This window comes from Lissotriton helveticus, chromosome 3_2 (assembly GCF_964261635.1).
Source record: "Lissotriton helveticus chromosome 3_2, aLisHel1.1, whole genome shotgun sequence".
NCBI classification, from domain to species: domain Eukaryota; kingdom Metazoa; phylum Chordata; class Amphibia; order Caudata; family Salamandridae; genus Lissotriton; species Lissotriton helveticus.
Window position 1 is genome coordinate 362,480,818 of NC_136062.1, and position 24,567 is coordinate 362,505,384.

Consider the following 24,567-nt stretch of genomic DNA (forward strand, 5'->3'; position numbering starts at 1 on the left):
GCTCTTTTATTTTCGTTGTTTGTGGCACTTCTGTTTCTGTCTCTTCCCTTCCTATCTGACTAATCCCAGGTCTTGTATCTATTTCTTCTACCTGGTTACTAAGCTGGCCTTGTTCAGGTGAATTTTGATTTTGGCTTTCGAATGTCTCTGTTTCTGTGTCCTGAACACGTTCTTCTAATTCTATCTGATCCTGTTCAAGCACTTCGATCTCTTGATTTTCTTCTGCTCGAACTTTTGTACTAGTTCTAGTTTGTCCCTTTTCAATTTCAGGAGTCAGTGGAGGAGTATCGATCACTTGTTCTGTCCCTGTCTGACCTCCCTCTTCGTCCTCAGATTTGATGTGAATCTCAATGATCTGAGGGTCTTCGCCTGTGCCTATCTCTTCCTCTCTATTCCACTCTCTATCTTCTTGGGTTCGCTCTCTTGTTCTTATTGGGTCATCAGTTAAGTCGATTATGGGTATCCAATCATCTTGGCTGGTGCTCGGTTGTTCGTCCTCAGCTACTTCAGGACCGGCGTCTGCAGACCCCTCAGCTGGACAACCTTCAGCTCCAGGTTTCTTGTCTGGGACTACTTTCTGTGTATGGCTGGCATGGATCCACTTAGGAACGCCTGCACACTTCACTGCTGTCGTGGTCACCAGTATTATCTGGCGCTTTTCTCCCCACCCAACGAGTATGCTTCTTGATTCTAACCCAGTCACCAGGAACCAACTTGTGAACTGGAGTTGTCGGGTTGGCGACGGCGTCTTCCCCAATCTGGCGAGAGATAGAACGCACTTGGTCACCCAGTTTCTTGCAGTACTCAAGTACCAAATCATCAGTAATGCTTAACAGTTTGTATCCTGGTACCCATGCTTGTCTCTTATCACTCTTCCCATTAGGATTTCATGGAGGCTCAGGCCTGTTTTCCGGTCTGGAAAACTTCTGAGTCCCATCAGAACAAGAGGCAAAGCAGTAATCCAATTCATGCCAGTGGAGTCACACATTTTTGCTAATCTCGATTTTATAGTGCCATTTATTTGCTCTACTACTCCAGAAGCCTCTGGACGATGTGCACAGTGTAGCTTTTGTGTAATTCCAAATGCTTTACAGAGCTGAGCCATTATCTCATTCTGAAAATGTCCGCCTCTATCTGATTCAATCATGACTGGAACCCCAAACCTAGGTATCAATTCTTTCAGTAACAGTTTGGCTACGGTTATGGCATCATTCTGTGTGGCAGGGTAAGCTTCCACCCATTTTGAAAACAGGCAGACAATGACAAGGACATACCTTTTTCCCTCACAACGAGGCATGGTGATGAAGTCTATCTGAATTCTTACAAAGGGACACCCTGATCTTCCAATTTTCCTCAGTTCAACTACTGTTCTTTTACCAGCGTTGAACTGTTGACATGTCAAGCACCTCTGGCAGAGTGATTCTGCCACCTTCCTGAACTTCGGATTGTACCATGTTTGTTGGAAAACAAGAACCATGGCGCCCCTACCAGCGTGTGAACTGCCATGTATCAATCTTGCCATAGAGGAGAGCAGGTGTCTAGGTAACACAGGCATACCCTTTGGGCCCACAATGACACCATCCTCAATCCTTGGTCGACAACCAAGTTCCTTCCACTTCTCTTTCTCTTCCCAAGGCACAGCATGCTGCCATTCTTTCACTTCATCCCAGGTAGGCACTTCTTCAAACACCATAAGTTGGCAGCTGTTTCCAGTCCCTCCCAGTTTGATATTTATTGACATGCGATCCATAGCACATTGTTTTGCCATTCGATCAGCAAAATCATTTCCCATAGATACAGCGTCAAGGCCCTTCTTATGGGCAACACATTTGACCACTGCTAACTCTTTTGGTAATTGGATTGCCTCCAGTAAATTTTGTACAATCCTTCCATTCCGAAAGGGGGTACCTGATGAAGTCAGGAATTCTCTTTGTAGCCATAGTTGGCCAAAGTCATGCACAACCCCATAACAGTACTGACTGTCAGTATACACTGTTAATTTTTTGTCTTTTCCCAATTTGCAAGCTCTTATCAATGCTATCAATTCGGCTACCTGTGCAGACTTTACTGCAAATAAACATGACGCTTCTTTAATGCTGTCTAAAGAGATTACAGCATAGGCAGCACTTAGGCCCACCAGTTCGTGTCTCATACATGAGCCATCCACAAAGAACTCCTCATCATGTACTGGCAAAGGTGTTTCCTTAATGTCTGGGCGGGGTTTAGTACTGAATTCTGTCAAGTCAATGCAGTCATGCTCGTTCTCTCCCTGGTCTTCTACAACCATTGAGTCAGGGAGTAGGGTGGCTGGGTTCAGTATATTACACAGAGTAATAACTACATTTGCAGCACCCACGAGAATCCTCTCGTATTTATTCAGCCGACAAGGGGTGAGATACTGGGTCTTTGTTCGGGTCAGTAAAATTACAACTGCATGTGGAACATATACAGTTACAGGATGTCCCATTACAATGGATTCACTCTGCTCTAAGCTCATGCAAGTGGCAGCCACTGCTTTCAGACATCCAGGTAATCCAGCAGCCACTGGATCCAAAGTGGCAGAAAAATATGCCACTGGGCGTCTAATCAACCCATGCTCCTGGGTTAAGACTGACAATGCACAATTGTCTCGTGTGTCACAGAACAGGGCAAACTCCTTAGAATAATCAGGCATTCCTAAAGCAGGGGCTGTACACAGGCAGTCTCGTAATTTAGTGAATGCTATTAGGCTCTCATCATCCCATTCAACTGGGTCCTTCGCTCCCTTTTTGGTCATGTTTATCAAGGGCTTTGCTAGGACTGCGAATCCCACAATCCATTGCCTGCAGTAACCTACAACCCCAAGGAACATTCTGATCTCTTTCTGAGTACGGGGTAACTGCATCTTTTGAATTATTCTGACTCTCTCTGAAGTGACTTTTCTGATGCCTTTTTCTATCTGGTGCCCCAGATACTTCACTGATTTTGAACAAAACTGCAATTTTTAAGGGGCCACTATATGTCCCTTTTCACCTAGGTGATTTAGCAAGGCAATGGTGTCAATCACACAATCCCTATGACTTTTAGACGCCACCAAAAGGTCATCTATATATTGTACCAAAACAGACTTTCCAGGTAAGACTAAAGATTCGAGGCATTTTTTCAGGATCTGATTAAAGATAGAGGGGCTTTCTGTGTACCCTTGGGGGACCCTATTCCAAACGTACACGTGACTATTGAAAGCAAATGAGAAAAGAAATTTGCTATCTGGATGCAATGGGATCAAAAAGAATGCATGACATAGGTCAATCACGGTGAACCACTCAGCATCCCAAGGAATCTGATACAGGATTACTGCGGGGTTCGGGACAATAGGACAGCAAGGAACAACGATCTTGTTTACCTTTCTCAGGTCCTGCACTACTCTGTACTTGCCACTAGGTTTCTTGATTCCAATTATGGGAGAATTACAAGGGCTGCTCATCACTTCTTGTATGATGTTTGCTTCTAACAATTTCTGTATTTCAAAGGCAACTCCCGCTCTTACTTCGGCACTCATTCTGTAAGGCTTGGTATTGGGGTAAACTGCTTTTTCTTTCATGGCTATTTGTATGGGATCTATATTTGCCATTAATCCTACATCTTTTCCAGTAAAGTCCCATACTTCTGATTTCACTGTCTTTTGAAGTTCTTCGGGTAAGTCTTGTACAGTCATTCGTTTAATCTCTGAGTCAGGTCTGATTAACATTAACTTGTAGATGCCATCTTCGTCTGGGGCCTGAATTTCGACGCCTTTTGGTGTGCAAAAGATAGTACAGTTCATTTTGCACAACAAATCGCGTCCCAGTAAGTTTACTGGACTGGTGTCACAAACGACAAATCTATGCATTTCTTTAAAGTTCCCTATTGTGATCTCCATGGGCTCAGTAACTGGGGTACTAATCAATTGATTAGATACACCTACTACCTGGATTGCTTCTCCCGAGAGGGGTAGGTTTGGAACGTCCGCTGTTCTCACAGTAGAACGGGTAGCACCAGTGTCCAACAGAAAGGTGACATCATTTCCATCAACCTTTCCTTCAATGTATGGCCCTGACTGGTCTACCGGCAAGGAGGCGCCAAGTACACACTCCTTGTCCTCCCCTCTCAGGCCCCGTCAGTACTCATCGTCACAGAGAAAAGTGTCATTTAACAAATACTGCGAAGTTGCTGCATTTCTGTTCTCATTACCTCCCCAGATTTCTATGTCGTCACCCTGCGGTGATTTTCCATTAAAATTTGGTTTTGGCGCTCGGGGCACCTGGATTGTTTTTACCTGCTGCTGGGTCTTTCTTGGTCTTTCATTCTGCGTCTGTGGAATTAAATCAGGGGTTTGGGTATTATCATGCTGTAAATACGGACACTCGTCTCGCCAATGTCCAATTTCCCCGCACTGGTGGCAGGGGAATTTCTTTTGAGCTTCTTCTCTGCTCATTTTTACTTTGGGCTTTCCCCCACCCCTAGGGCCTTGATTTTGGGTACTTTTATTCAATTTACTGAATTGCTTTTCCTGTTGTTCTGCGAGCTTTACCTGTGCCCACATCACCTTTTCCTTGAGGGCCTTTTTCTTATCTGCCATCTCGTCCTCACAGTATTTTGCATACCGTAGGACCTCGTCTATTTTCTTGGACTGCCAACAGATTTTGTTATCTTTGATCCACTGACAAATTTCGGGTCTTAGACCGTTTACAAACCTGTAAATGAAGTGGGTCATGTCCTTCATCTCGATGTTATCTATACCACTGTATGTTTTAAACACCTGTAACAGTCTTTCATAAAAGGAGTGCACAGTCTTGTCCCTTTCCTGCGTGGTACTATCTATTTTTGTCCAATCAGTTTCCTTTGCGGGCACTTTTATCTTCAAATGTTGAATACTTGATCATATTTTCTCATCACTTCTTTAGAGGGTTCCCCTGTTCTAGAGTCCCTCGGGTACTCCTCACTAGGCCATGCTATGGCTATTTTACACTCTGTCCATAAGTCTACCGGAACTACGATATCAAAGAACCCATCCCAATCTTTCCACAGGCATTTCTGAACCTTTACAAACCTTTCCACCTGCCTGTACCAGTCCACAGGCTTCTCTCGTAATTTTGGGAAATCATTTGTAAAGGACACAATATCCTGTCTGGACCATGGAACATGTACGTATTTTCCACCTGGCACTTCACGCATAGGACATAACTGTTCGGGTTTATCAGATTCTTTTAGAACGAACTGAGGAGTCACTTGTTTGGATTTAGCCTCATCTTTCTTTTTGGCCCACCTGGCTTTCCATCTGTCCACATTTCCCCATTTCTGTAATACTGTCAATAACTCCTTGACCTGTGCCTTCTTCCCTGATATGTTCAGGTTTTCCAGATCCTTGTCTGAGAAATCAGCTCTGTAGGGCTTTTGCAAAGGCTTTGATTTTGAGATATCTATTCCCATACTAGCTGCAGTGTCAGTTAGTTTTTCATGGAGTACCCTGGCATTTCGAGTAAGGCTCTTGCAGATAAACAACAGCTCTTCTTCTGTGTAGGTATTTAATCGATCTAATCCTACATTTCCTGCCATAAGTTCTTCTATTTCTATTGTCAGTTTGTAGAGATCTAGAGGTTTTGACTGAAGAGTTTGTTTTTCTAATTCTCGACTCCATCTCTCAATTTCTTCAGGAGTTACTACCGTGACACTCTTAGTACCCGAAGTTGATTCCATTTGAATCTCCCTCGCATTGAAAGGATTATGTCTTTTCTGCATCCTTTTTCCTGGTTCCCTAATGGGCAGATCCATTAGCGACACTTCAGACTCACATTCACTCGTTAAGTCGTGTACAATTAAGGGCTCTGATCTCGGTTGGGCTACAACTGGGGTAATAACTGGAGTTCTTGGACTTCCTTGTCGGTCCCCATACAATGGAACCACTGGTCCAATAGTAACCGGAATTGTTAAAGACTCAGGACTTGCATTTAACTGAGAAATCCTCTGAACTATTTCAGCTCTCTGCTTAGCTAGTGCTTCTCGTTCTCTGTCCTCCAATATCCTTTCAACGGAATTGTCATGTAATACTTGTGGGGTTAAAGTCGGAGCACAACTCGGGGCAGTGGGAGGTGTCTCTCTGGGTCTTTCACCATAACTAGGTCTAGGGTGCAAAGTACCTGTAACTAGGGATCTGGGTTCTTCCTCATATGGAGGGTTTAGGAACGGCATTCCTGAACCGGATGGTCTTGCCTCACCTTCATAGGGAGATCTAGAGCAAAAGTCTCTTTCCCGGGAGTATCTTGCGTCCCCACTAGCTGGCATTCTTGGATAAATATCCCTTGCATCTACGGGACCTAAACTCTCGGTATGGGGAGGCATGAAGCAACCCCCTCCCACCTTGGCAGATCTGGCCTCTTCCTGGGGCGGAGGTCTTCGAGAATTATCCCCTTCACTAGAAGGTCGGTGTCCTTCATTATAAGGAGGTGGACTTCTTAAAAACAGGTCATCTAACAATTCATCATCCGACTCTCCAATAGGCACCCAATGTTTACACTTTTCTGTTTTGTTTTCCCCTGCAGGAGGACCACCCACTGGCATCATTGGAAACAGTCCTTCTACAATCATATTCTGTCTCCACTGCTTCATCTTTTTGTCACGGGTCCCTTATTTCAGTTTCGGATAAAATTTAGTTAACCCTTTATCCATTCGTGGCTTATCCCTTTCAAAAGCTTCAATCTCCCACAATTCTAGTGCTTCATACTGCGTTAATCTAGGTCTGGGATGTCAGTCATTCATTCGGGTTCTCAAATTAAATAAAATTCTGCCATTAAATGTACCGTCTAACGGAAAAGCCAATACTCCGTCATCCTTGGTGTACTCCACCCAATTTTCCAACCATACGCAGGTATGGTACCCTTTGTCAAACAGCATGAAAGATGCGGGAGTATTTGGTGGCGGAATGACAACACCTTCTCTGGTTCTAATCGGTTTGTCCTTTTTGAAGTAATTCTTTACTTTCTTTACAAGGGACACTTTTCTTTTATTTCCGTACATAATGTCGTTTTTAACACCTTTCCACTGATCGTTCTCAAATCCCATATGTCGTGGATCAGGTCTAGTATGCGGTCTGTACGAATGCCACATACGATTTCTGCGAGCGGCTTTGTTTACAAGTCGCTCCCAATCCTAGTGCGTCTCTTATTTTCGTGCGACCAATGCAATGCACGAATTCAAATATTCTCGACCAATGGATGCGCGGCCTTTCGCGAGACAGGTTCTCACGCTTCGGCACTCACCCCTCCTTTACAATTCCAGCTCCGCTACGCACCCGCTGCGTCTACCAATCCCAGTGCGGCACCGAGTGACGTCAGAGCAGCTTCGCGCCTGACTCCCTCCTTTACAAGGTAACGGAAACTTTATTTCTTTCTAAAGTGCTAGTGCTTGGTTATTTTACAACGAATACACATTCGCCACTGTACTCAAGTGTCTAGACAGGAAAGATTTTTTCACTGCAAGTAAACTACTTCCGTCTACTTTTCACACACTACGGATAGATCTCTTCTGCCTACCCTTCACACAAGCATTGGAGAACCTGCTACTTCCCTAGACTCATCCACCTTTCCGGGATATATCCAAGTCTAAAGTTTCACCAGCGAGCCCCTTTGCTTTCACCCAAGCTCCGATGAACCTGCTACTTTCCGATGTGACCCTTACTAGGTTATGCCACAATAGGAATTTTGCCAATGAACCTCGTTGCTAACATTTATTCATACATACATTCAGAAAAACCCTAGTTAGTGCTTCCAGTTCTACCTAACCTGCACTAACCTTCCTGGAGTAAGTGACCTCAAAGCAAGTGGATTCTCTTCACCACTCGCTATTCAATTCCCCGGGGATTCCCAACAACATAGAAGACGTTTTACGAACGAATGGATAAATACATATAACAGTATAATAACAAGAATAACGATTTTAAAATATTTCATAATTTTTCAAAGCAAACATTTCAAGTGAGCGATCAAATCACCCGAACTGCCTACCCTCTTAGCAGCATCTAACTTATCTAACTTATCTAGTCCTACCTAACTTTAACTAGTCCCTAACCATTACCTCTGCTACCAGAAAATACTGATAGAGATCGGGGGTCACCTGACCAATAATTTCACCATATAGTTTTCGGGCCCATAAATTTCAATTCACCATATACATTAATCAGGCGACCTCACAATCTACCATCAGCACCCTGATTCCTTCCTGTTGTATTCTAGTGTACCCGACTTACCATCCACCGTTACGGGTACCTATGACCACAATGGATCAGGGAGCTAGCTGTGAAGAAAGGCAGACAAAAATACAAAACCCAACTTTAAAAATACCTTTGATATTCATAAAAGGACCACGGACAACTGAAAAGTTTTAAAGGTTTTATCTAGTAATCAGTATCTGCGAGTATTAGGCTTACAGTTAAAAGGCAATCAATAATCAAGATAACAAAAAACTACATAACTATACAAGAAAAGTGTAAGGGTAATCATTTAAGTTTGTAAATAGAGTGACAGGGAACACTCTAAGTAGACTTAAACTGAAATTCAAGAATAGACATCTATGAATGAGCAAGCTATTTGCATGTACTGGAATTATACTATTGGAACATACTTCATGAAAATGGGTGGAAAATTAGGAATCCTATACATCTATCAAAGGGTGGAAAGTGGAACACGCTATAATTCTAATATTATTATTTCAAGAATAGATTTCAGGAGAAAAATATAAACCACATCTAAATTCATAAACAGTATGGAAGAGAATTTTGCTCTAAACAGTAGGATAACATAGGAACATACTATGAAAATAAAATGCAATAGGTTTTCATATGGAAGACTGCAGAAAGCATGGAAAATATAACATGTGCAAGGTATGTCTTTATTGAAGCAAAGACAGAAAATAGAAAGGTGCAGTATAGAGTTTCAGCCCTATCTATATATTTACCTAGAATGGTGTGAAAACCAACCCTGGCCACGGATCAGTCAAGGACAGGAAATACCCCAAGGAATAGCAGTCATCAATGGGACAGCAGGTGCAGAATGGACACCCCAGGACAGGACAGGAAACCCAGATTAGGATCAGGACAGGACCACCAAGGCACGACCAGCACCCGCAGTTCGGAAGCAACGCCTGCGCTCCACCCTCTCTGCAGCTATCAGTCAGAACCCCGATTGGGTTAGCGAACTCCCCAGCAAAGTGCTCCGCCAGCACTTAAGGTTAAGTAAAACCTTCAAAAGTCTATGGTCAAATTCGGACAGAGTGCTCCGCAGCACCTCTGTATTCAGTCACCTATTGAGTGCGTTGGGTCAGTGACAGGTCAGCTATTCAGACAAGTCGGACAAATTCTATAGCTAAACCTAGGCTAGATATACTGTTTTCGGGTCAGTGTACCACCCCCCAAATGTTGCAAAGTGTCAGAATCCACAATTTAGATTGGTCCCAAAGTAGGCTAAGTTAACACACCAATCAGAACAGACTACTGCAAGCCTAAATTTACATTCTTGGGTACCGCCTAGCAAGATTGGGGTTCCCATGAGAAGTCGCACTGAATACAATAGGAAGAATACATTGTTAATAAAGTAACAGTTTTCAGTTTCTCTGGCTGGGTGAAGGTGCATCTTCCCATGCATATCTTGGCAGCGACTCTCTCTTGGCGCTGGGTCAATGCCACCTCGCTACTTCTGATTCTGCGCGGTACTGCACTCCAGCACGGCCTCCCAAGCACCCCATCACCCCTCCGTACCGAGGATACATGAAAAGTAAGCGAAAACAAATTAAAACATAGAAATAAATGAATAAACTACATAACATGATTGTGTACTTATGAATTATCACTATAAAAAATATACTATGCAATTATTTATTAGTGCAATACACAATAACACGAGAGCATCTGCACAAGCTTCACCATATTATTACACAAGCAGCCATCTTGTGGCTATTACGCATGCGCACCCTTTCCCTCCAAAATCACAACTACGTCACGTCACATGAGTGTGACTAACGCATGCGCAGAAGCAATCTTCTAAACGGCGGCCATTTTAGAAACACAAATTAATCGTATTAGTAAAACACATAGGCAAGCATCGCTAGGATACATGTACATAGTAAAATAAAGGAAATTAGTAAAACGTACAATTTTGATTACAGAGTTATACATGAATCGAGGTTCTTGACTTCAGCAAGTCGCGTAATGTGCGAAATCTTGCTTCATCACTGGTGCTTGTCATTACAGGCACGTTAAGGGAGCGGAATGGGCCTGACTTTCGGAGTACATTGGGAGCACCACAGCACTTACTCGCTGGCCTCCGCCCAACCGGGTGAACTATTTTTCCACAGTTTGAGGCGCTCGATCCACTTGGGTGTACATGGAACGGGATCCTTGGGCAGATGGACTTCATTTACCATAATGCCATGCTGCGCACGCCCACATGGGCGGGGACCTTATTAACTAAATAAATGTTCTTTAACTTACTTGAACGCCTCATTTGCTGTTTGCATGCCATTGAGAAAGGGCTTACCGCTTGAAACGCGTTTTGCATAGTGCAACTTGGAAGTCACGAGTGCTTGCTGTGAAGGCTGCTGCCGGAGGTGGTGTGCGGTAACCATTTCGCCTGTGATGCCTCCTTGGGGACACCCTTGTTTCTTGAATATATAGCGGCTGGTCCGGCCGCGGAGAAGTCCCACCGCTGTAACACGGCGGGTCCTGGTGCTTGTCATTACAGGCACGTTAAGGGAGCGGAATGGGCCTGACTTTCGGAGTACATTGGGAGCACCACAGCACTTACTCGCTGGCCTCCGCCCAACCGGGTGAACTATTTTTACACAGTTTGAGGCGCTCGATCCACTTGGGTGTACATGGAACGGGATCCTTGGGCAGATGGACTTCATTTACCATAATGCCATGCTGCGCCTGCCCACATGGGCGGGGACCTTATTAACTAAATAAATGTTCTTTAACTTACTTGAACGCCTCATTTGCTGTTTGCATGCCATTGAGAAAGGGCTTACCGCTTGAAACGCGTTTGGCATAGTGCAACTTGGAAGTCACGAGTGCTTGCTGTGAAGGCTGCTGCCGACGGTGGTGTGCGGTAACCATTTCGCGGTGATGCCTCCTTGGGGACACCCTTGTTTCTTGAATATATCTATATATATATATCTATATATATATATATATCTATATATATCTATATCTATATATATCTATAGATATATATAGATATAGATATATATAGATATATATATATATATAGATATATATATATAGATATATATAGATATATATATAAATCAATCAGGTTGCCACGAGGTGAGGAGGCAGCCCAGAGTTCCATCATCCTAACAACTAGGGCCCCCGCAGAGTCAGCATACAACCATCCATGACGTACGCGGCTCAACGCGTTTCAAGTCACAGCCCTTGTTCACGAGCCTCAGGAAATGTTAAAACACGACAACTTTACTGATTTGAAACACCTGCTTTATTTGAAAAAACTCCACCTTCCTGGGCGTGTCTTTCAGCCACTCACGGCATCGGCAAACCTATGCCTTCTGGTACTAGCAGTTCAAATTAGTAGTATTACCCCATTGGGTTCATAGTTAGTGCCACAGTTCAAACTTCCAAAAATTAAAATCCCCAGTGGGCGAATGGACGGTGTAAGGTGAGTCTGCTGGCTTCCGTTACCCACTCGTGTACGAAAAAACTCTGCTCCGTAATGACCACAAAACATCTCAGGTCCTGGATCCGCTCCTCTGCGGCGGGCCTCCTCGCGACCGAGCCAGGCCGCTAAACATAAATCAATCAGGTTGCCACGAGGTGAGGAGGCCGCCTAGGGTTCCATCATCATAACAACGAGGGCCCCTGCAGAGTCAGCATATAACCATCCATAACGTTTGCGGCTTAACGCGTTTCGGGCCCCCTCCCTTGTTCATGAGCCTCAGGAGATGTTGAAACACAACAACTTTACAGATTTGAAACACCTGCTCTATTTTAAAAAAAAGTCCACCTTCCCGGGCGTGTCTTTAAGCCACTCATGGCATTGGCAAACCAATGCCTTCTGGTACTAGCAGTTCAACTTAGTAGTATTGGTTTGAACAGTGGCACTGACTACAAACCCACTGGGGTAATACTACTAATTTGAACTGTTAGTACCAGAAGGCATTCGTTTGCCGATGCCGTGAGTGGCTTAAAGACACGCCCAGGAAGGTGGATAGACCCGAAATTTCCATTGGAAAATCATTTCTCTTGTTGCCATTAAGTTTGGCATCTCTTGACGAATCGTCACAAACTTTTCAAATAACGTTCCCTTTGTAGTTCAGCCACTGAGTAGAAAATGTCGGGTTGATCCATCAAACAGGGCAGAGAATAAAGGTTGTTACCAAAACGCATTTTCTCCATTTGATGTCTATGGGGATTTTTCATTTTTTGACCACAATGAATAATAAAAATGTGAGGTGGTCCACGAGCCCACCCACCACACAGCCCCAGGGATGGGTACCTACCGGGTCTTAAATAATATAATGCAGGGACCAACAGCTCCCCAAGACTAAATTAAACAGGAGGGGGGGGCTGTTCGGCAAACCTCCTGGATCCAAAGATGGCCCTGGGGACTGCCACCCTCCAGGGTTGGCTCCTGCTTTGTCCCGGGGTGCCCACCCCCGGGACACAGTGGTTTGTTATGACTTGGTGAGACCTTTACTACTCCCGCCAAGCTATAGCAAAGTCTGCTCTGCCTCTAGCAAGCGAGAGCATAAAAAATGCTCTCGCTTACTAGTAGTGGAGCAGAATTGCTTTTGGACAGCGGGAGCTGCATGTTCAGCAGCTCACTCTGTCCAAAAGCATTGCCGGCTCCTGCAGAACGCGGGGTGCTGGCATGGACCACAGGGGCCTTCAGGTTCTCCCCTGGTCCCAACAAAGTGTGGGTGCCCTAGGTGGGACCAAGCACCCAGACTAAAGGCCGAGCCCCAGAGGATGGGGTCCCTGGAGGGGGACTGTATGGATACTTCTTTGCTTCTGGATCCTCTTTTCATCTATTTAATTTTCGAAAATGGGATCTACTGGCAGTCGTGATCTATAACCTGGTCCTCCATTCCTTAGTAGGAAAGGAACAGTAAAATCTATAGGTAAGCATTAAACCTAAGCGTTATGGAGGTGGTGAATGCAGCATGTTCTGCGTGGAACACCATTATGATATACATGCTACTAGTTGTATTCAAAAGAGGTTAAATGGAATTCTACTCACTAAAGTAGCCACCTTGCAGGATTACCAGCCAGGACTCAGCTCCTCATCATCCTGATATATCCTCGTGTCTCTTTCTGGTATTTCTGACATTCTACACATCAATGCTGATAGTGGGAGAACTGTTAAAAATGCCACCTGTCCCACTCTAATGGACTGCTCTTTTTTGAATGTCGGTGGCTCCAAGAGACAAGATACAGTGCTCTGTAGACTTGGTTGACCTCCAGAAATGGCCAGAGAGAGGGCCTGTTTACAAAACTCTTTTTTTGATAGCGGCCATCTTGTAGCGTGACCTAGTTTCAAAGGGTAGCCATTTGAGCCTTTGTAAGATGTGAGTGATGGGATCACATTTTTACTTTCCGTTGTAAAAGGGGCATCTGCAGGAGAATTTATCTTTAGTGGTACAAGGTGAACTTGATTTAGGCCAATAAAGAGGGGGTTTCCATAATCTTGTTCTGAGAGATTAAGGCTCAATGGTGCTGTGGTCTTGTTCTAGAATGAACCATCTGGTCCCCTGCAGTAATTTCATTTGGAAAAGAGCTGTGGTATCCAGTACGTTGAACTGTAGAGTTCGTGTGTTTTTTCCAAGGGTAAAGCAAAGGATTTTGCACTAAGAGTGATCTTAAGATAACAGTCAAGCTGCTGCACAAGTCAATCCAGGATTTCACAGGTATGTTGAAATGCTTAGGAGAAGTTAAGATAAACGCCATTTTAATGGGTTGAGTATCGAAGTGTGGACTATAATCCGTTCTCGAATGAGCATTATATGGTTAAGTGTAAAACAATATTAGGATAAGCAATCTTGAGATGAAGCTTTGCATTATTAGCTTTTATGGTGGAAAATGTATATGGTTCTAAGACACTGTAAGGAAAAGATTCAGACACGTTGTGTCAGAAGGAAATCTTGTGGAATGTACTGCAGAGAGTTAATGCACCTGGAAAAGAAGTTGTAAATGAGTATCTGCTGAGCTGATTATACAAATAAGATGCAAACCAGTTTTAGGGTACACCATCAGTCCTCACGAGGTCCTAAAGCATGTTGTTATTGTGCCGAAGGCCGCATACATCAAGAAAAGCCAATCAAGCCGTGAATTTTACTGACGACATTCAATTTTTATCCAGAGAAACAGGAAGTTGAGGCAGGAAGAGTTCCATGGGTTTAAAGTGAATATTTGCATTATTTACTATTTTAACTGCAGTGTCAGTAAGCGCTATGGTGTGTTTGCGTGCGTGTGTACGTGTGTGCACGTGTCCTTCTCATTTGCTATGTGTTGCTTCTAAAGTTTTCCATCTACTGTAAGATAGGATAAAGCTGGGGACTGTCTTTAAGCATTCACTATCGTTCTCAGACGGTTCCTATCTTTCTAAAGTTCACCTGGGGAAGAGAGTTTGGATCTTGTTTCGTTTCCTTTAACAGGTGATGTCTCAGCCAGAAGTCTATTCACTGAGTATATCTGGTAATTGCGGCAGTGATGCCTTGGTGAAACGATTATTTGCAGCCCTTAGTTCCATGTCGTTGTTTTTTTTTTTATGTATTTGCTTTCCGTAAAAAAAGATAGCTAGTGGCCCGTTTCTCAGTTTATTTTTAAGCATTCATGATGTGACTCATACTCATAGCATAATTAGACCTCTGTACATTTAATGTACTTTCCCATATAAGTATACATATACATTCAGAGTTTCACCTCTTGCAAGTAATGCCACCATGGGCCTCATGTCCTTTTGTTCGTTTTGGGGCACCCTCTGTCTTCCTCAGATTGGGCACAACAGTCGATCCCTCCGAGCCAGTGGGATCTCTTAGGAGTAATTTTGTAACGTGAAATCCAGTCTGGGGAGTGACGTCTTATTAAATAGAGCTGCCCCACTCATGATTGAGAGGGGAAACACCACCCAACTCTGCATGTCTCCTTGCACATGGCCTTTTTGCACCATATTTACAAAGTGACGCATCTAAGTAGATGCATCACTTTGTAAACCCCTACCCCACATTATACCTGCGCCAGGTATAATGTATGCAGAATGGGCGCAAGTAAGCCTCGTAGAAGTGACACCGTGAAATCTATAAGGTTTCACTGCGCCACTTCTAGGACGGAAGTGCGCCAATATCTTACGCCTGCCTCACAGCAGGGGTAAGACTGACGCAGGCCCTTTCACATGGAGCTTGCCCCATGTGAAAGGACACATTGCTGAGTTACGTCACTTTTGTGACACACTCCAGCAATGCGTCACTTTTGCGCCATACAGATACGTCAGAAATACTGACGTATCTGGAACTCCTTGCATCATGATGCGTCAAACTGTAACTATGTAGCATCCAGCATGTCACAAGGAGGGCGTTCTGAGAAGTGACGCATCGCTGCTTTCACGCAACGATGCATCACTACTCATAAATGAGGCACTAAGTATATAACGTTCTCTATTTGGACATTTATCTTGGCCTCCTATAAGGATGCTGGTGTTCCACCCAGAACTGCATAAGAGTAGATATCTGCCGCTTGACCTTAAGCCGTAAAGAATCCCCACAAACATTTTAAGATTTGCTTTAGACTTGGCCTACAGAGGAAGGGGGCCATGTCATCCTGTACAATAAGGTACGGCCTACACTACACCATCCCACCGAAAGACTATGGCTGAATATAGTGTTTACTCCATTAGGTTATTGGCTCAATTACCAATGCAAACAACAAAGAGGGTAGGTAGCACCCCTGCAAAATGTCCCTCTTGATGGGTAAGTGAATGGACAGCGTGCCATGGGCCCGATGAAGGTTATGTGTGGGCTTGATGTATCTCAGGAAACAGGAACCAAAGACCTTCTAGCCCTGGCTCACTTCACCAAAGACAATTCCAGACACCACCAGAATTGGTACTTTAGTCCAGGAGCTCATCTGCCTGAGCGAGAAGTAGCGGCAAGCGTCTGAGACAGTGAGATGTGTTCAATCCCGGTATAAAACCACTCTGTTCTCTGTAGACTTTAAATAATTGCTTGGCTAATATTTTAGCCAGGACGAGCACTGATTGGGGCTCTACTAGGGTTTAAAAGAACAGAACTAGTTGCTCCATGAATATCTTATAAAAGGCATCGAGAGCGGGAAGATTTTTCAATGACAGTCCGTAAACGTGGAGTTAGAATGGAATTGTATTTCTTATATAAATCAAGAGGGAAGCAAGTAGGGCTCAGGGTCTCCCCTAAGCATATCACCGATAGCTTCTGCAACAACTGCAAGTGTCAAGGGAAGATCAAGGACCTCCTTTCCTGGGAACAAGAGAGTTTGGACAATTAGGTCCTATATTATGGGGTTTGCAATTACAGCTACCAATGGTGGTCGAGCTAAATACAACTCTATGTATTAGTCGTAGAAGGCTGTTGTGGTTGTGAGGGAGTCACAGACTCACAACTTCTCCGGGTCAAGAATGGCTGAGATGACCCTAGAAACCAGTATGCGGTTTGCCAGCAAATCCAATATTTTCCCTGTATTATCGGCCAGTACATTAGTGCCGTACTGTGAGGCCGTCCACGCCAGCCTAGCGACAATCAAGGAGATTTGTTTTAGTTTAGATCTACTCGCCTCCAGTTGATGTAGCACTGTGTCATCGTGAATAAGTTTAGATATCACTAAGGATCTTCATTCAAAGTGTCGAGCCCTCCGTTTCTGACTCTCTAGCTCTGCCATGAAGGAATGCCATGGCCTTAACCCAAATCTTAAATGCTTCCTCGAACATGTCTGCCAAAAATACTGATCCCTGACTAAGCTGAAGTAGTCCATTCTTTGAGTATGAATAAAGAGAATACTCTTCATCTAGAAGCCACCAGGCTTCACACACTCTTTGGGGGCCTCCTATAATATGACAATCAATCAATCAATCACAGAACTTGTAGAGCGCACTACTTACCCGTGAGGGTCTCAAGGTGCTGCGGGGGGGGAGGAGGCTGCTGCTACTGCTCAAAGAGCCAGGTCTTGAGGAACTTCCTGAAGGTGAGCAGGTCCTGGGTCTGCCGCAGGTGGGTGGGGAGGGTGTTCCAGGCCTTGGCAGCGAGGAATGAGAAGGATCTGCCACCGGAGGTGGTACGCTGGATTCGTGGGACGTCGGCGAAGGCGAGGCTGGCAGAGCAGAGCTGGCGGGCGGCGGTGTAGAAGTTGAGTCTGTTATTCAGGTAGGCTGGTCCGGAGTTGTGGAGTGCTTTGTAGGTGTGGGTGAGGAGCTTGAAGTGATCCTATTGTTGATAGGGAGCCAGTGAAGATCTCTGAGGTGGGGGGTGATGTGGCTGCGTCGGGGGAGGTTGAGGATCAGATGGGCCGAGGCGTTCTGGATGCGTTGTAGTCGCTGTAGGTGTTTGGTCGAGATCCCCGGATATAGTGTGTTGCCGACAGAGATGTATTGGTAACAGAAAATGATCCGAGAGACCACAAATAGTAAAACGCACACCTGCCACTGCGGACAGATCTGTGACTGGAAGTAAAAGTATTCAATCTAAGTAAATGAGCAATAGGATGGTGAGTAGAACATGTGCTCTTTTTCTACAGGGTGCTATTAACGGCAGGTATTATATAGTCCTACTGAGACTGCCCAGTCCGAAAAGCAATCAGCTGACTGGTGTGGACCCTCCGCCCTTGTGTTCTAAGTGCTATCCATTTAAGTCTCTACCAATGACTGTCATCCCCAGTAGAGTGCCTGCCAACAGGTCTGTGAGGGCCTTTCGGCACTAGTGAGAATGTGTCCAAAATTGGCTCCTTGGAGCCTGACACCAGTACTTAATGCCACAACTTGTCTGTGCATACATTGGGGACTGTGTAAAGGAGGGTCCTATGTATCAATATTGTTACCCCTCTAAACCCTTTTGTAAAACCTGAGGGAAAAACCTGCATGCACCCATGGCATCTTATGAAACTGCAAATCTGTGTCTAAGAGTTGTGCTTCCTGTAACGGTAACACTTAAGTGTCTTTTAGTGAACTGGAGGACAATTTTATTGTTCCAACCATTTACATTCCACGATGAAAATCTGATATTCAGTCGAGTGTTTAGCATGGCTACAGTAGCCATTACTTGGTACCATACTGCATTCCTGATGACATCATCCATCTAACCTAAGATAAGCGCTGCGTGCGAAGTAATATATCTTTAACCCCGCTGATAGACAATATCACCACCTTGACATCAAAGCGCGCAAACAAAACCGTACAATAAAGTTTGTTGAAACACTCACTACATGGCCCAGAATGCACCACAATAAACACTAGGATGTAATTGGATAAATAGTTAAACTGAAAAGGGACACTTGTAAAACACTGCCGTGAACAAGGACTACGGTTCGAAACGCGTAGGAGTTTTGCTCGCAATTTGAAATAAATCAACTTTAAAATCACCAAGAAGTGTGCCGTGCCAATTCTTTGTATGAAATATATATATATATATATATATATATATTTACTTACCTGCAAAATACTTATATTTACATTGTAATACAGGTTTATGCGTGGTAAAAATGTGGTTCTCAAAGGCATATGCCTTTGAGAACCACATTTATACCACGCATAACCCTGTATTACAATGTAAATATAAGTATTTTGCAGGTAAGTAAATATATATATATTTGTTATAACTGATGCGTGTTAAAGGTAATGTGTGGTAATGACCGCATTGTAAAGGCAGTTTCCCTTAGCGAACTAAAGAAAATGGACAATAACTATAAATGGCCCAATTTACCACATATAATTGAATACAGACGACATGGTACTGCTTCTAGAGAATGCAAAGATAGACATAGAAAAAGCTGTTATGGCTCTGGAATGGTTTAGAGTGATTTTCTGTGGTTTACCATGAACAAGGCTCTCTTTAAGCCGAAACATGTCAGATCTGAAATTGATTTTACCTGCACTGGCACTTCTAAATGTGCCATGTCTCCTTGCTTTTTTGCAGTGAATTAGCAGATAATATCAAAAATTAGCATGAAAGATTTACCCCACCATCTCCACCCCCCCTAAAAGGCAAAACAACCAATCTCCATGTGCAAGAGGAAGGCACCCTGAAGAAGACAATGTTGCCTCGCTCTCCTGGGCCCTCACTTTCGAATTCTGTGTGTGATTTTGTTCTAGCCCCTGCTCCCAGAAGGCGGTTTCAAGCGCTTCCTATCCCAGGCAGTGTGAGTAGTGAAACAGCCATGGTTTGAACATGGAGAGAATAGTTTCGTTCGTTAGTAGAATCTTGTAAAACTCCAAGAAAGGTACTGCAAAGACATGACAGGTTTATGTGTACACAGATAATAAAAGAGAAACAATTAGGGGTGGTTAGTTGCTGCCAATGTGTACTTTTGTTTCCGGCATGGGATGATCTTTGCCGTGTACACAGCAGGGAGTGTCCTGGGATCAGAAAAGTGAGAAGTACAGTAGAAAGAGAGCGGCATGTCTTCATACCGGGCGCAGCATCCTGCAAGCCTAAGAGAAAAGAGCACAAGTATTAAAAAAAACAGATACCCCATCCTTGAACCAGGTGTTGAAAAAAGGGTGTGAATGGGGAAGAGCCAGTTTGGGATCCTGGAACACAAGTGAAGCAAAAAGCTGAAAAATACATAAAAGGCTCAGTAAATTCACCAAAATATGGGAAACATCCTTTACAACGAAACTTTTACCACGCAGTACCTTTACAACGCAGGTATTACAACGCAAGTTGTTACAACGACTTCGCTGGAGGGCGCTGGAGGATAGGGAATAGTTTAATTTACTATCCAACACCTTCCCTACTATCCACGGGGACTGGAGTTGAAATAGTAAATTAAACTATCCACTCTCCAGCGCCCCCCAACGTAAGTCGTTGTAACGACTTGCGTTGTAATACCTGCGTTCTAAAGGCATGCGTGGTAAAAGCATGCGTTGTAACGACATACATCCCCAAAATATCGTGGCCCTGTCCTTGGCTGCTTAAATTAGTAACATAGCAAGGGTACCACTGTCCTAATGCAATAACGTTAAAATGCCCCTCTTTTCATGTGTGGGATAGTAAAAGACAGTCCTCAATTCGGTCCCTCATGCCCTGGACCCCGATGCCACTGCAATTACTCACCCCCTCTTAGACATAGCCAGACTCACTTCAGTATAGGGCCATGTAACATTCAGAATCCATCTGCAAAGTTTTGTGAAGCTGACAAACTGCTCACTTTGTGTAAGTTTGTAAAAGCAGTGACACAGCTACCACCGGACTCCCCTACGCGATCTCCCACAAACACTTGGAAATCACCATCACTGCCTTAATTCAGAAAGGACCTCAAGAACTGGCTCTTCGACTGAACCCTTCAATGGATCAGCAGTTCCCCCCTCCCCGCCCACCTATTACCTTGAGACCCTCCTGGGTGAGTAGTGGGCTTTACAAGACAGCTTATTGAATGATTGGTAGAACAAATACAACCAGCCACCCACATCCTCTACCAAATTGACACAGAAGCAAAACATACACCAAGAGCAACACAGTCCAAAAAGCTTGATTCTCAACCAGACCAAAGATTGACCCAGTTGCCCCCGACATGATCTCTTGCAAACACATGCTCATCTGCCCAACTAAGCAGCATACGAAACAGGCATTTTGTCATTCGAGCTTGCAGTCTGCCACCTCAGTCATAGCCTCTCTAATCCCAGCCCTCCATTAGCAAACTATCAAAAGCACTCACTCCTCCGGCACTCACTACAAAGCACCTCACAAAGCAGAATTATCATAATTCCTATTTATAAAGCACGGACATATTACTGGTTTCAAGGCACAGCGGGCAGTCAGGGACATTAAGTCAGCTATTGCCCAGAATCACATGGCGCCAGCGCTGGGGATTGAACCACGAGCCCCACACTCTAAAGTCAGCTGCTCTCGTTGCTGCGCCACACCTCGCATAGAACAATCATTCTTAGGAGCTAGATTCTTTAATAATTTGGGTTACTTGCACCATCTTATTCTAAATTTCATTTCTAGAGCACAGATCACACCTTCTGTAACTGGTTGTTAATTACCTTAAGAACATGGAAGCATAAAAGAGCACGCATCCTGAAATTTTATTGTAGGGTGCGTGTCAGTGTAAGAAATCAGTAAAACTAATCCAATCATCCAAGGTGGACCAGTGATAAACCATTTCTTGCCCATTCGCAATGGTATGGCACCAAAAGTAAATAGAATACCAGTGTACCCAAATAGCTAGTCCTAAATATAGGGGCATATTATCAAGAACGGCGTTAAAATTATCGCCGCTCTAGCTGCAGGAAACTGCAGCTTAAGCGGTGATACTGGCCTTTATAATATGCCCTTGAGAAGCCAATAGAAACCCAGGTTCACACCAGAACATGGACTTCTATGGGAATTCACAAGGGCATATTATCAAGCATATTATCAAGCCCATTATCACCGCTTTAGCAGCAGTTTCCTGCCACTAAAGCGGTGATAATTTTAACGCCGTTTCTTGATAATATGCCCCATAGTTTGTTGAATAATTGATCCTTTTGAGTTCATCGCAGAAATCTTTGTCCAGTGGGAGGATATTTTGATAAATAATATTGGTTTCAGGTGGTATATGTGCACCGGAAACTCTGACACCCCACTACTGCAACACCATTCGGCAATATTTTGTAAGTAACCGGCAGAAGCTTTCTCAGGTTTTCAGGTTCAGGTTTTAATGTCTTTATTTCGATGATAAAATCATAAAAGACAAATTAAAAACATTCATGGACAAATCAAATACCACCGCAGCATACAAACAATTATGTGAAGACAAACTTAAACATATTATCAAATTTACACTAAGACTAAAACCACAATTAAAAAGTTATTAAACATTTGTAAGTTCCACAAGACATGAATAAGCCTGAATTTTAGAAATACAATGAACACACAAAGGAAAAATTAGAAAAAAAAGAAAGAAAAAAAAGGAAGAAAGAAAAAAAGCAAACACATTCCAGGATATAATTAAGAAAGGGTTAAGTTCCTTCTGGCTCTAATTGCCCAAGCCCAGCCTAAAAATTTGGCCAAGCATATCACAATGATTTCAGAGGTGTTTGTTTTCAGGGCCCATATAGCGTCCGAGGCTTTTCTGTGGGGTAATCGTTTAAAAAGGGGTTTTAACCACTTGGAACGGGGTTCTGTGTATTGAGGACAGGCAAACAGTAAATGACCCTCAGTTTCTTTATGGTCAGGGCAACAGCTGCAAAAGCTTGAAGAGGTTTTACCCCAGGATGAAGTAAAAGAATTCAAGGGTAATGAGCCCACCCGGAATTGATGATACAGTTTTTTATCCAACGGCCTGGTGATGGAATCCCAATAAGTCTCGCGGGCAGGATCCAGCTTAAAGCTTAGAAAACGCCCCGTTAGACCCTCAGAACTAGAGGCGTGTACCAGGGAAAGGCGGGTAGAGGCCCAAAAAAGATCCTTAAATTCCTTTTTCGAAGGAAAAGGGTTGGTACCTGGGGACACCCACAGATGAGTTAAGCCCATATCGCACAGACTCTTTTTCACCGAGCGGAGCCATGGGATTCGCTCAGAACCCCCCATGGCCTTCACTTCTGCTAGCTCTTTTGCAAAAAGTACAAGATCCTCAGAGGTCCATAAGCGCCTCCAAGTAGACACTACTCTGAATCTTGCCATGTCCGTGATTGGCAGACAACCCATATCGTGGCAGAGAGGGGTCAGTGGGGTGGATTGGGGTAACCCTACCAAGTTCCGAAGAAATCTACACTGAGTTCTATATAGACTCGAGAGATCCATAAACCCCCATAACTCTGCCCCATAAAGTGTGGCTGTATTTATTTTGGTGTCATATATTCTCAGGGCAGGAATGACCCGTTTTGTGATAGATTTTTTCTGCTCGCGCAGAAGACATCCAGTCAGTTGGGCGAGTTTGAGCTGCTGGGTCGCTATTTGATCTTTCCAAGACAGACGACGATCCAAAGTGACCCCCAGATACGTCATGGTTTCTACTTGTTCCAAGTTGACCCCACTCATTTGTACGCTGCTGCGTATTAGATTTTTCCTGGATAAAACCATAAACTTGGTTTTACCCACATTTATCTGGAGGTCATTTTTTTTACAAAACTCCTCAAATCGGTTTAGGGCCCGCTGTAGGCCTCCCCGGGTCTTTGATAGGAGTAGGGTGTCGTCGGCAAAGATCAACATAGGAAATTTAGTCCCCGCCAAAGATGGAGCATCAGTGTGGGTGGGCATAAAAAATTTAACAACTTGGTCAATAAAAAGCAAAAAAAGGGTGGGAGCGAGGACGCACCCCTGACGGACTCCTCGTGTTACTGGAAACGAGTCCGTAAATTGACCTTGTGCTCCCCACCTTACCCTGGCGAAGTTCTCGTTGTGTAATCTAATAATCATCTCAACTAGTTCGCCCGGCATACCCAGATCCCTCAGAACCTGCCATAATTTTCCCCTTGGTACCAGATCGAAGGCTGACTTCAGATCTATAAAGGCAGCAAAGATAGTGCCACCGCCAAGCGTGACAACCTTCCAAAAGATCATACAGAAGCGTAGCACCTGATCGATGGTACTAGTACCAGATCTAAAGCCCGCCTGCATTGGGGACAATATGTTTTCAAGGTCCATCCACCCCTGCACTCTCGCCAGGATCATGCGAGCGAAGACTTTTTGAAAACAATCAATTAAACTAATTGGGCGATAGTTGCCTGGGTTTGATCTATCTCCCTTTTTATGTATAGGGAGAATCTCAGCCCCCTTCCATGTTTTGGGGATGCAGGCACCTCTCGCTATTGCATTAGCTATATTAGTTAAATAAGGTACCCAAAGGGCTGTGTTGGCCTTAAACAGATCGGCTGGGATCTGATCCAACCCAGGGGCTTTCCCCCGCTTTGTCAAGCCTAAAGCTATCTCCGTTTCAGTTTCAGTAAAGGTCATGATCGTATCACAAGGGGGCATTACATGTAACAGGTTCGGTGTGGGCGGGGGGTCAGCGACCTCTGAATAAAACTGGGAAGAATAATAATTTATCCAGGCTTCAGGGGATACATGATTAACTGGGGTACGAAAGTCACCGTCCTTGCCACATTTGACAATATCCCAGAATTTGGTCTGATTATTAGATTTACTGGCATCCAAAAGATCCGCCCAATAAGCATCTTCCCACGCCCTTTTTGCTTCCCATTGTACTCTTTTGTACCATTGCCCAGCCGCCTTTACTTCGCTCATGTTTCTGGATTTGACTTTCACAATTAATAAACTATGGGCCTCCCTACACTCTTTGTTGTACCATTTTGCTCTTGAGGCTTGCAAATGCCCAGTACCTTTCTTGCAGGGTTTCGAGAGAAGTTGTTTAAGCTCGAG